Genomic DNA, 12,422 nt, shown 5'->3' with positions numbered 1-12,422 from the left:
GAGCGAGTACGCACCTGCATCCAAGAAGAAGTCTCCAAAATGCTCGCCCTCGGAGTCATCGAACCCTCGGACAGCCCCTGGGCCAGCCCGGTTGTACTGGTCCCCAAAGCTGCGGCCCCGGGCACCACACCCGAGCTCCGGTTCTGCGTCGACTATCGGGGTCTGAACGCTGTCACCCGAACCGACGCTCACCCCATCCCCCGAGCCGACGAGTTAGTTGACCGCATGGGGGCGGCCCGCTACCTAAGCATCTTCGACCTGACGGCGGGCTACTGGCAGATCGGCCTCACCCCCAGGGCACAAGAACGATCCGCTTTCTCCACCCCGGATGGACACTACCATTTCAGAGTGATGCCCTTCGGCATGAAAAACGCTCCAGCCACGTTTCAACGACTTGTGAACCAGGTATTGGCGGGCCTCGAGGAGTTCAGCGCCGCCTACCTGGACGACATCGCGGTGTATAGCCGCCACTGGTCAGACCACCTCCGCCACCTCCGAGGGGTCTTGCAGGCCCTCCAACAGGCCGGCCTCACAATCAAGGCCAGCAAGTGCCAAATAGGCCAGGGGTCCGTGACCTATCTCGGACACCAAGTGGGGAGCGGTCTGGTGGCCCCCCTCCAGCTCAAGATCGCTGCCATCCAGTCCTGGCGGCCCCCCGTAACTCAAACCGAGGTCCGAGCCTTCTTGGGGCTCACCGGATACTATCGGCGGTTCGTGAAGGACTATGGCAGCATTGTTCGGCCCCTCACGGAACTCACATCCAAGACCAACCCAAAAACCGTCAACTGGACTCCCGACTGTCAAGCGGCCTTCGAGAGGCTGAAAGCCGCCATGTGCACCGCTCCTGTGCTCCAGGCCCCCGACTACAGCCGTGAGTTCATCGTCCAGACGGATGCCTCAGACCATGGCATCGGGGCCGTCCTCTCCCAACTGAACCCCGAGGGAGTCGACCAACCAGTGGCCTTCCTCAGCAGACGCCTCCTGCCCCGAGAACAGCGCTGGAGCACCATTGAGCGAGAGGCCTTCGCAGTAGTATGGGCCCTCAAGAAGCTCCGGCCTTACCTCTTCGGAACCCACTTCCGGGTACAAACAGATCATCGGCCCCTGCAATGGCTAATGCAAATGCGGGGAGAGAACCCCAAACTATTGCGATGGTCCATCTCCCTGCAGGGGATGGACTTCACTGTGGAGCATCGCCCTGGCCAAGACCACGCCAACGCGGACGGCCTGTCCCGCTTTTTCCGCCTTGACGAGGAGAGTCCCCAAGAGGATGGGTGACTCTCCCCGCCTTCAGCTGGGGGGGACGCATGTTGGACAGGCCCCACGAAGGGCTCGCTCCCTCCCCGCATGACAGGGCCCAGACATCGGCTCTCCGGGTGCTACCCGCAGAAGCAACCCGCAACCCGTCCCCCTCCGGGACGCCGGCTCCCGGATATCTCTGTGCCACGGGCCCAGGCCCCCGTCAACCCCATTGCCCGGCCCAGCCGACATCTTGGACACTGCACCACGCGGCCGCGTGGCCTCGGCTCGACCCCCAACCCTGGGCCTGGCCGGGCCCAGACATCCCGGCACCACCATCCATCCAGGAGGTGAACGGACCACTTGGCAGGTTAATGGGAGAAAGAAGTGTCGATGGCTCTCCCCCGCCAGGTGCCGATCGCCCCCAGCCTCCCCGGGTGCTGGCTCCACCCCCCTGCTGGGTGTCTGGACTCCCTCATCCCGGACCTCCCGACCTCCCAGTGCGAGGGTCCGGACATCAAAGGGCGCCAGACCTATAACTGAGGCAGCCCCAGAGCAGGAAGGCAGTTGTATCCTGGAGTCGAGAGACACCGAGAAGAACTCATCCTTGACGGACTGCTGGCGCTGCCGCAGCCCTGCCTTGTGAACTATCGTCCTGCCTGCTGGCGCTGCCGCGGCCCTGCCTTGTGAACTATTGTCCTGCCTGCTGGCGCTGCCGCGGCCTTCTGCACCGTTCATCCTCGTGGGACCTGCTGGCGCTGCCGCGGCCCGTTGTAACCGTCATCCTCGCTGGGACCTGCTGGCGCTGCCGCGGCCCGTTGCCACCTACGACCTCTTCGGGACCTGCTGGCGCAGCCGCGGTCTGACCCGTCCGAACGCCGAGCTCGAGGATTGTGAGCTACCACCGTTTCACCTCAGTACCTGTAGGTACCAAGACTGTCCCGCTACCCCCTTCCCCTAATAGAGACTAGAATTGAGAGGATCATCGTGTCCTGATCTCCTTGTATCGTACCACCTTACTCAAAGAATTGCCTATAAAAGGTGTTAAGCTGACCTTCGTGTGGTGTCCATCTGTGGGGGGGAAGTTACTTGTCTGTACGATCGCTGGAGACGGCCCTCACCGGAGGCCTCTCCCCTTGTGCTCGGCCGACCCTCCAGGTCCCCGTCTAACACAGTCCATTTGTGGATGCGCGCTCTTTTCGTTTGTTTTCCCCCAGTTAAGAGGAGGGAAAGAAAAGAAAAAAGGAGAGAAAGGAAGAAGAAGGGGGCGTCTCACACTTGTTGTTGTCCTTTACTGGGTCTTCCTCAGGTGCTCGTCGAGTGGGCCCCACATGTGTACTTTGGCGTTGTGTTCTTTCGAGAAGTTGCCTGTGATGTTGTCTGCTCCTCTCAGGAAGGTGACCCAATTAATCCATGTTTTAAAGTTTGCTTTGGCTGTGTTCTTCCAGTTTGTCAGGATTATTTTTAGGGCCGCTGTGAGGAGCAGGTCTAGTAGTTCTCTCCTCTATTTTTTAAGTTCGCGGTCAGGTGTTCTGTTGCTAGGCTTACGAAGCTGATTGTTAGGTCAGCTTTGAGCATGTCGTTTATGAAGGTGTTGATCTGTGCCCAGAACCTCTTGACTTTCACGCAGTTGAAAATGAGGTGCTCGAGGGTGCCTTCTTCTTTCTGGCAGTTCCAGCAGTTGCCCGACTCTGCGATGCCGACCTTGTGGAGCTTGGTAGATCCAAGTTTTTAATACCTTCATAAACACTGGTTCCGAGCTGATTTGATGGAGGTCCAGGGGAAGTTTATTCCAGGCCTTTGACCCGAGGACTGCCAGAGCTTTCCCTCCCTTGGTGGCCAGTCTAAAGGAAGGAATGGTCAGCAAGTTTGCGTTTGAGGATCTCAGGGTTCGAGTTGGAAGGTACCGCTTAAAACTCTTTAGAAGATATATGGGCCCTTTTAAGTGAAAGGCTCTGAAGGTAATTAGAAGAACTTTAAACAGTACTCGTTTTCGGATCGGTAGCCAGTGGGGGGCATCCATTGCCGCAGTGGGTGATGATTTTCTGGGCCATCTCAGCACCAATCTAGCCGCTGCATGCTGGACCATCAGCAGTTTATGGGTGACCAATTTCGTTGTACCTGCGTATAAGCTGTTGCAGTAGTCTAAACAAGATGGTATGAGGGCCACTGCTACCGTGTGCCTGGCTATAAAAGGTAGAAAGTAAAAAAATGTCCCCAGGCCTTTGATGCTAAAACACGAGCCCACTACGGCTAGAGCCTCTTGCTTAAAAGATAGGGCAGCATCGAACTTGACTCCTAAGTTCCTCACTACATTGATTGCGTTTGGAGGCACGGTGGCATTTTTAGGCCACCACTGCTTGGGGCTGAAAGAGTTTTCGAGGCCAAAAGGCAGGATCTCGGTTATCCCTGAGTTGCATCTCAGGTGATTATCGCTCATCCATCTGAATGTGGCTGAGAGACAGTTTTTCAGATTTTCTTCTGCCTCTGTTGAATCCCCATCCAGCACCAAGATGAGCTGCGTATCATCTGCATAGGAAATGGTGTTTATCCTAAAGGACGATATCAGTTCAATCAGAGGGGTCATATATAAGTTAAAAAGAGTTGGGCTCAGGCAGGATCCCTGAGGTAAGCTTTTTCTCCTCTGAGCTAAACTGCCCCAGCGTGAGAACTTGCCTCCTATTTTCTAAAAAGTCCTTGATTCAGCCCAGCACGTTTCCTGCTATACCCACTGCGGCTAAGCGGTCTATGAGTATTTCATGCGAGACCGTATTGGAGGCCGCAGATAAGTCTAATAGGACCAGGACGGCCTTCTTGCCCTGGTCCATAGCAGCCCGTAATGTTTCCGAGGTAAAAAGAAGAGCCGATTCTGTGGATTGTTGGGCCCTGAAACCCGCTTGGTTTGGGTACCAAGCATTGTTATCTTCCAAAAAGGTGGTGACCTGTTTACAAATTTTTCAGTTAATTTACAGTGCGTGGGTAGGAGTGAGATAGGCCGTAGATTTGAGAGGGTAGTGGGGTCGGCCGCCAACTTTTTTTGAAGAGGTTTAACCGCCGCTAATTTCAATTCTGCAGGTATCTGTGCCTGGTCAAGCGAGGAATTAATTATACTATTAATGATGGGGTTTACTATATCCACCATGGAATGCAAGACCATAGGGGGGCATGGGTCAAAGGGGGATCCTGATTTAAGGGACAAGATGGCTGTGTGGGTTTTCTCCAAATTAATGGGAGAAAAACAATGCATACTAGCCTTGTATGACGCTACCCTGGTGTTATCTTTTAGGTCCAGTTTGTTCGGAGGGGGAAGTCCTTGATTAGCATGTGGACGTTGTCTTCAAAAAAATCCGCTATAGTATTGCAGAGATTTTGAGATGGAGGAATATCTTGCTATAGGGCCTTGGGATTCATAAAGATGTTGACAATCTTAAAAATCTCTTTTGGTTTATTGCCATTATTTTTTATGGCTTCCGTATAAAAGTCCCTTTTGGCAGTCTTAATTTGGCCATGGTATTGTCGCCGGGCGGCTTTGTAGTTGATAAGATTCTCGCTATCATAATACAGTGTAGAGTGTATTGGTGTAGAGTGTATTGGTGTAGAGTGTTGCAGAGTAGAGTGGCGTAAAGTGCAGCAACATATAATTTAGCAGCATACAATGCAGCGTTGTAGAATGCAGTGGTGTAGATTAGTGTATTGCATTGTAGAGTGCAGTGGCATAGAGTGCAGTGCCGTAGAGTGCAGCGGTGCAGAGTAGAGTTGAGTGGCATAGAGTGCAGTGGCATAGAGAGGTGCAGAGTAGACTGGTGTACAGTGGCACAGAGTATAGTGCCGTAGCATGCAGTGGCATAGAGTGGAATGATGCAGAGTAGAGTAGTGCAGAGTAGAGTATAGTCCGTTAGAGTGCAGTGACAAAGCGTACAGTGGTGTAGAGTGGAGTTATGCACAGTAGAGTGGGGTAGAGTGTAGTGGCATATAGTGAATTGGCATAAAATGCAGTAGCAGTTTATAGTGGTGTAGAGTTCAGTGTCATAGAGTACAGTATTGCAGAGTAGAGTGGTGTAGAGTGCAGTGGCATAGAGTGGTGCAGAATAAGTGGCGTAAAATAGTGCAGAGTAAAGTATAGTGGCATGAAGTGGAGTGGCATGGAGGGTTGCTGAGTGCAGTGGCATAGAGTTCAGTAGTGCAGAGTAGAGTATCAGAGAGTGCAGTGCTGCAGAGTAGATTGGTTGAGAGTTGAGTGAAGTGGTGTAGTGTGGAGAGGTGCAGGGTAGAGTATCAGAGAGTGCAGTGCTGCAGAGTAGATTGGTTGAGAGTTGAGTGAAGTGGTGTAGTGTGGAGAGGTGCAGGGTAGAGTAAAGTGGTGTGAAGTGGTGCAGGGTAGAGTGTGGTAGTGTAGAGTTAAGTGGTGTAGAGTAATAGCGTAAAGTGGTGCAGAGTAGAGTGACATATGTAGGGGCCTAGAGTGGAGTGGTACAGAGTAGAGTGCATTGGCCTAGAGTGTATTGCCATAGAGTGCAGTGGTGTAGAGTGCAGTGTTGCAGAGTGGCGTGGAGTGGAGTTGTGCAGAATAGTGCAGAGTGGCCTAGACTGGAGTGGTGTAGAGTACAGTGGCTAAGAGAGCAGAGGTGTAGAGTAGAGTGGCGTACAGTGCATAGAGTAGAGTAGTGCAGAGTAGAATAGAGAGGTGTGGAGTGAAGTGGCATGGAATGGAATGGTGCAGAGTGAAGTAGAGTGCAGTGGTATGGTGTAAAGTGCAGTGGTAGAGAGTAGAGTGCAGTAGCATGGAGTTCTACAGAGAAGAGTGGAGTGGCGTAGAGAGGAGTATGCATTGTATGGTAGCGTACTGCCATTACAGACAACATATTTTCAATTGAAATGGCCATTACATTTGCACAGAGATACAGATTTACTAATAAAACTATATAGCACACAAACTATAGTGTGTAAATGGCATCATCTAGTGTATTGATTTATTTTGATCATATTAAAGTATTTATTTCCAACACACTTCAGAATTCACAAACATTTGCTTCATTTGTGCTTTGTTAATTCTGATATATATACTAAAATACTTGCACAGTTCATTTAAATGTTGTTGTATGCTATTAAAAACTCTTTCATCTACCCCAATATTCAGCAACATTGTCACATAAATCCTCTCACTTTGAAGTCAGAGAAAGAAAATTAAACACTTAGGGCCCAATTACAACTTTGGCGCAGTTGCACTGGCTCTCGGCCAGCGTGGCTATGCCAAAGCTGTGCAAGGACCATTGACCCGATTACGAGTTCAACTCGTGCAGGTGGATGGACCTTTTGCCTTTCCCATGGCGGCGCCAGAAAAACAGGCACCATAATGGGAACGGCAAAAATGTTCCAGCACAGACGGTGAAGTCCATGCCATGCTGGAACTGGGGGTGCAAGCAGATGGGAGGGCACATGTTGTGCCCCCCTGAATGCATCCCCATGGCGGGGATGGCATGGGGGCCCTATAGGGCAGTGGAGAAACACGCAATATGCTCAGCTGGACTGCACCAGTCCCGGTCCGCATGTAACATTGGGCCTCTGCTGCACCAGCGCAATCGACCCGCGGTTCCCAGGTGCTGGTCCACCGCCGGCTACGACTTTGAAAGTTGTAACCCAGCGGATGGTGGACAGCCACTGCTGCATCACTACGAGTACAGGAGTTCGTGATCAGCCTCTAAGTTCTCTCAAAAGACTGAGGCTGACATTTGATCGCTGGCTTTGAATGCACCTTAAATGTGACAAGATAGGACCAAGATTTACAGGTCTGTTTACAGAAAGGAGCACTCATGGAACAATACAAGGGGAGGTAATGTGAAAAGGCTTTTCTCCTTGGGAGGGACGAATTGAACCTGGACAGCCTAAAACAAATAAAGCCATCAAATAGAAAGCCAGAAAATGTGATTAACAAACCACAAAACCAATGGTAAGCTACTGGCGGAATGCATTCCCAGGGAAGCTTTCTGAAAATGTACCCAAGTTATCTTTAGCAAATTAGACAGCTGTGCCGCCTGGCAGGCTTCCACCTAAAAACAGGCATTAAAGTAAATACCTATCTGGTACCTACTTCCATGTCTTTAACTTTACTGGCAAATAACACTAATCTATTTTTGAACAATTAATGTAAACCTTTATGGTATCCTGTGTCAGCAAATTAGTTCCTATTTATATGTGACATATGTTAATTAACAGTGTTAACTGTTTCCAAGATATTGAGTCTCTTTATATTTTTTCATGAAGCATATTACTGTTGTATACTTAATACTTTGAACTGAGTCTTATCCATGTATTTATAATGGACCACGATTGAGAGCTCTGGAGCAGAGACTGAAAATAGTGTGAGTTTCTCACAGTGCCTATCAGTGGGTCAAAAAGCCGTTCAGAATACATGAACACCCATCCAATCCTGGCTCCTCTGCAGAGCGCACAGAACAGTGGTCACATATAAAGTTGCAATTGTGATTCATTGCAAATGTTTGTGAAGGAGATATACAGCTGTCAAAATACTGACGTGGTAAAACTAAAACGGAATACAGTGCCTAGAGGAGAGTGGGTGTGTTGTGTTTTGGGGGCGTCAAAGTAAATGAGATGTGAGAAAGTGCATTCAGGAGAAAATAAAAAGAGGGTGCTGAGGAGAAAAGAGATGCGGGGTAAGATATGCGGATGGAAGAGATGTGGGGAAAAAAACCTAAATTTGTCTAGAATAGTGAACATAACAGGAGTGATTGAGATGCTCTGAAGATCTCCACCCCTTCCACAGGTCTCAGCAATGTTTAATTTACAGAAAGCACTCAACGCCCTTAAGGCTAGAAGGGTTCTCTGTCTTTAATTTAAAGTGTGGATTATCTCATAATACCAGGCTAAGGGGTGGGTGGAGCGAAGGGGGACAGGCAGGAGACCGAGGAAGAGTGTGGACCTGTGGGCAAGGACAGGGCGAAGGAACGGAATGGATGGAGGGGCATGGGATGGATGGAGCCAAGGGAGGGTAAGGGCAAGGGGAGGATGGGGACTGGATAAATGAGGAATGAGGGACAGGGGCTGTGTGAAAAGACCAGCATCCAGTGGAGAAACTAGGGTTTAAGAAATGGGTGGACGGATATGCAAAATATATGGGTGGAAAACAGAGCCGCAGTATGGACTGAAGGACGACAGGAGGGGTGTGAGTCATGGCTTGTGTTGTATGGTGAGACAGGGATTAGTGGAGAAACTGGGGATAGCAGATACATTGGTGGTGAAACCAAGACGAAGGGATACTTTCAGAGACAAGATCAAGGTATGGATGGGGCGACAGGCCAATGATGGAAAGTGGGGGCTAAAGGAAAGGTGGAGAAGCAAGGTCATAGAGATGAATGGTTGACAAGGGAAATGTATGAATGGGCAGGCAATTACAAGCGATAAGTGGACTTGCGAGCATCGGGTGCGGGTGGAGAGGCAAGGGATCTGCAAGGAGACACTGCTAAGGGTGGATAGCGCATGGAGCAGTAGACGCAAAGAGTTCACATTCCAGGAGTAGGTGGAGAGTCGAAGCCAATGGATTAAAATAAGACAGTGCTGGGGGGGGGGGGCGAATTACAAGGCCAAAACCAACACATAACATAAACAGAATCACAAGTAGAATGTAAAAAGAGAGTGCTGGATTTTTGTACATCACATACTTGTTTTTCACAAATAAAAGGCTAATAGCAATTAGGAATGGCTCAGAATACCGACATATGAATCCTACTTGTTAGACCCATTGGCAGAACAGTGACAGTTTTGTGACATGAAGCCCACTCCTTGAAGGTGAAACTGTGTGAAATAGTGTACAAACAAGGAAGAAGTGGATGACATGCCACAGAAAAGCAGAGCAACCTGAGGGGATGGGACAGCCAGCTGGGTGCATTTACAGAGAACAGCATTGTCATGGGGGATGGAGGGGGCAGAAACCTAAGGGTTCGTTGCTGATGGAAAGGACAGCAATCTGCACCGTAGATAAGGGCGTTGGACGCTGAGCAAGTGCAGCATCCTGACGAGGAGACAGAGGGATTTGGAAGCACTCTGACAAATAGCACAAAAAAGAGAGGACAGCAGCATCCTGAGATAGTCACACCTTGAGTAACAATAGTACACTGAGGACTGTCCTTGTGATGGAGAAGCCTTCTAGAGGGGTGTTCCACAGGAAGGTAGCAGTTCTCTGAGAGAAGTCGGCACACAGAAGGGGAAGGCAGAACAGTAAGTACCCAAGGGTTTCAGAGAGACTGGCTAGCACCATGATGTATAGCACAGGAGAGGGCAGTGGCACACACAGAGCAGTACCTTAAGCAGGAAGTCCGAGCAGTACCCTGAAAAGGGTATCACAGGAACTCTGCTTCAACATTTAAAGGGACAGTAGTGTATTGAAGTGACTAACAGCTTTATGGAGTTACACACTTTCAAGAAAGCTGCACATAGAGAGTGGATTTGCAGGTGTGGGACAGCATCACTAGAGAGAGAAGCACATTGAGAAGAAAGACAGAACAGTATATTGAGGGGGAGCAGACTGACAGGAGAGCAACTTGAGAGGCAGAAGAAACAAGGTGGTATCCTAAGCGGCAGTATCATAAAGAGACACGAGCCTCAGCACCAGGGTTTCCAAGGGAAGGGGCAGTGACTGAGAAATAACACCAGAGTGAGAGGGCTGCACCACCCTTGGAAAGCAGTACTAGAAGTAAGAGTTCAGAGTAAGAGCAGCACCCTGAGAGTATATGTGGGGAATCTAGAGGAGCAGTGGCGGACAGGAATTTTGCCTGGGAGAGGAAGAAGGTGGGGGGCACACACGACATATACAGCTAAGGAGGGAAGCCAGCAGTCCCAAACCTCGGCAGTCCTAGGAGGCGGTCAGTCAATGAGAAAAGGTAGCAGTCCCTCACTTGTCACAGAGTGAGATGGGGTCACTGGGCTTGCTGACCCCACCCACTCTGTGACGAGGTGTCACTGATTGACACTCAGCCCTGGGCACTTCAGGGCATAAAAATGAAGCACCCTGGTCTGTGGCAATGGGTGAGGTTACCCCTTGTCACGAGGGGGAGGGCCTCGAAGCACTTTAACCAGGCTGAGGAGGTCACGCTCACAGAGCTGTGAGATCCTCAGCCTGGCAAAGTCCAGCTCTGGTATTTAGGGCATGTCTAGCTCCTGGCTGCCTGACCTGAACAAGAAGAGTGTCGCCCAGGCTGACATTTGTTCAGCCTGACAGACACTCTACTTGCCTGGAAAAAGGTGGGGGGCATGACCCCTCAGCCCGTAGGGATGGTCCGCTGCTACCGAGGAGAGAACCCCACCTGATGGGAGGGAGAATCCAGAGAGATAGCAGCATGCTGAGAAGAACAGGACAGCACCGGGAAAGGAGAGAATGCCATCCTAATGAGGTAGCAGATATAGCAGCCGGAGAGTGGGCAATCACACTATAAGTGTGACGGTTCAGCACTTTCTGAAAACAAGAGAGCAGCACCCCAATGGGGGAAATTCAAAGATTCAGTGAGCAACAGTGAGAGAAATTAAAAACAGCACAATGAGATGGATACACCCAAAGAGGAAGTGTGGGTTGCATACTGGGGAGTTAGGAGCCAGTCAGTACATTTAGTAGAGAGGAAGGGACCGGCATACCTTGGAGACATAATAGCACCACCGCAACAGAGGAACAGTACCATGGTGAGCAAATATTTTAAATTACAGATAGATTGTGTTATTGGGAAAGGTACATCCGAGGCCATGGGTCTAATCTTTGTATGATAAACATTTCTTACAAAACACAGTAGGATGAAAATCAAATGATAAAGCCCCTAGTCCTCTAAGGATGGGTGAATTAAGGATGGATTGTTATTAAACTGCATTAAAGTGTCCATAGACATGTACGACGTCACATGGATTCTTTTAAATTACCGTAGCAGGCAAGGATTCTGGTGCTGGCTCCCCCTTTGATAAACCATGCAAGTAGATTTACACTCTAATAATCCATATAACACCTTGCAGGAAGGGGGTTGAATATTGTTTTATGAATATTTATCATTTTCGGACTGTGTGCCTGAGGATTGCATTATGGTAGCATTTATGCAGAATTCTGTAGTCCTGGATTAATTATGGTGGCAAGCCAGTAATAAAGGCTATAGGCCTGATTGATTCAATGGGAACATTTATGTCAGGTACCATATTTCTGATTTGATTATTTGAAAAGTTACGACAATGGAAGTAGGCCTGCCCAATTTATTGTAAAAAGGGCTTGTTAACACCAATAGACATTTAAGAGTGGCTTGTCATTTGGGTGCATTAAAGGCTATAAACAGGTGCTTTTATTAAATGGAATCTTAAAGATTACCTTAGTGCGCAAGGTTTTCCCCTTTGACAAAAAGATTTTAATTTTTAATGGGATAGTCCTTGCTAGGCCAAGTTCAGAGGGGTTGTATATTGTTTTGCCAGATGTATTTCTGTATATATTTGTAATCTAATGAGTGTATTTTATGGTTGCCAGTTTATGCACAATACAAGGGACCTCATTTGGTTAGGTTGACAAGACAAGCCAATGATGAAGGCCACTGGCTTGCCTGGTTCATTGGGGCAATTTATCTCAGATGCCATAGGTCTAATTGATTTATTATGAAAATATGACATAGTCAGTAGACCTAGTCTATTTATTCTGTAAACACAAGGAGATGATGGACGGAGCGCTGTAACTTTCAGACACTCACCTCCAGTCACAGATCTGGGTTGAATCCATCATCATTCTTTAGCTCACTGCGCTACCCCACTCAGACACAGCTATATGCAAATCACTCTTGACCCTGTTCCTCATAGAAACAGTCCAGCCTGACCTGTCAAGTCAGGTCTCCCTGGGCTGGAACCAAGCATCCTGGGACCGTTTTCGGGGTAACACCCCTAATCAGCAAGCACCCACGTCTGGGCATACCCTGCCAACTTAGGGTGATCAAAGCAAACCCAAGGAAATGATGGACGGAGGGCTGAAACTTTTCAGACACTCACCCCCAGTCACAGATCTGGGTTGAATCCATCATCGTTCTTTAGCTCACTTCGCCACCCCAGTTCAGACCCAGCCATATGCAAATCAGTCTTGACCCTGTTCCTCATCATTTCATTGTGTTGGTATTTATTCTGTAACACATGTGTTAAAACCAATAGGCCTTTAAGGGTGG

Source organism: Lissotriton helveticus, chromosome 9, assembly GCF_964261635.1.
Source record: "Lissotriton helveticus chromosome 9, aLisHel1.1, whole genome shotgun sequence".
In the NCBI taxonomy this organism is placed as follows: Eukaryota; Metazoa; Chordata; class Amphibia; order Caudata; family Salamandridae; genus Lissotriton; species Lissotriton helveticus.
Note: the sequence above shows the minus strand (reverse complement) of the source record.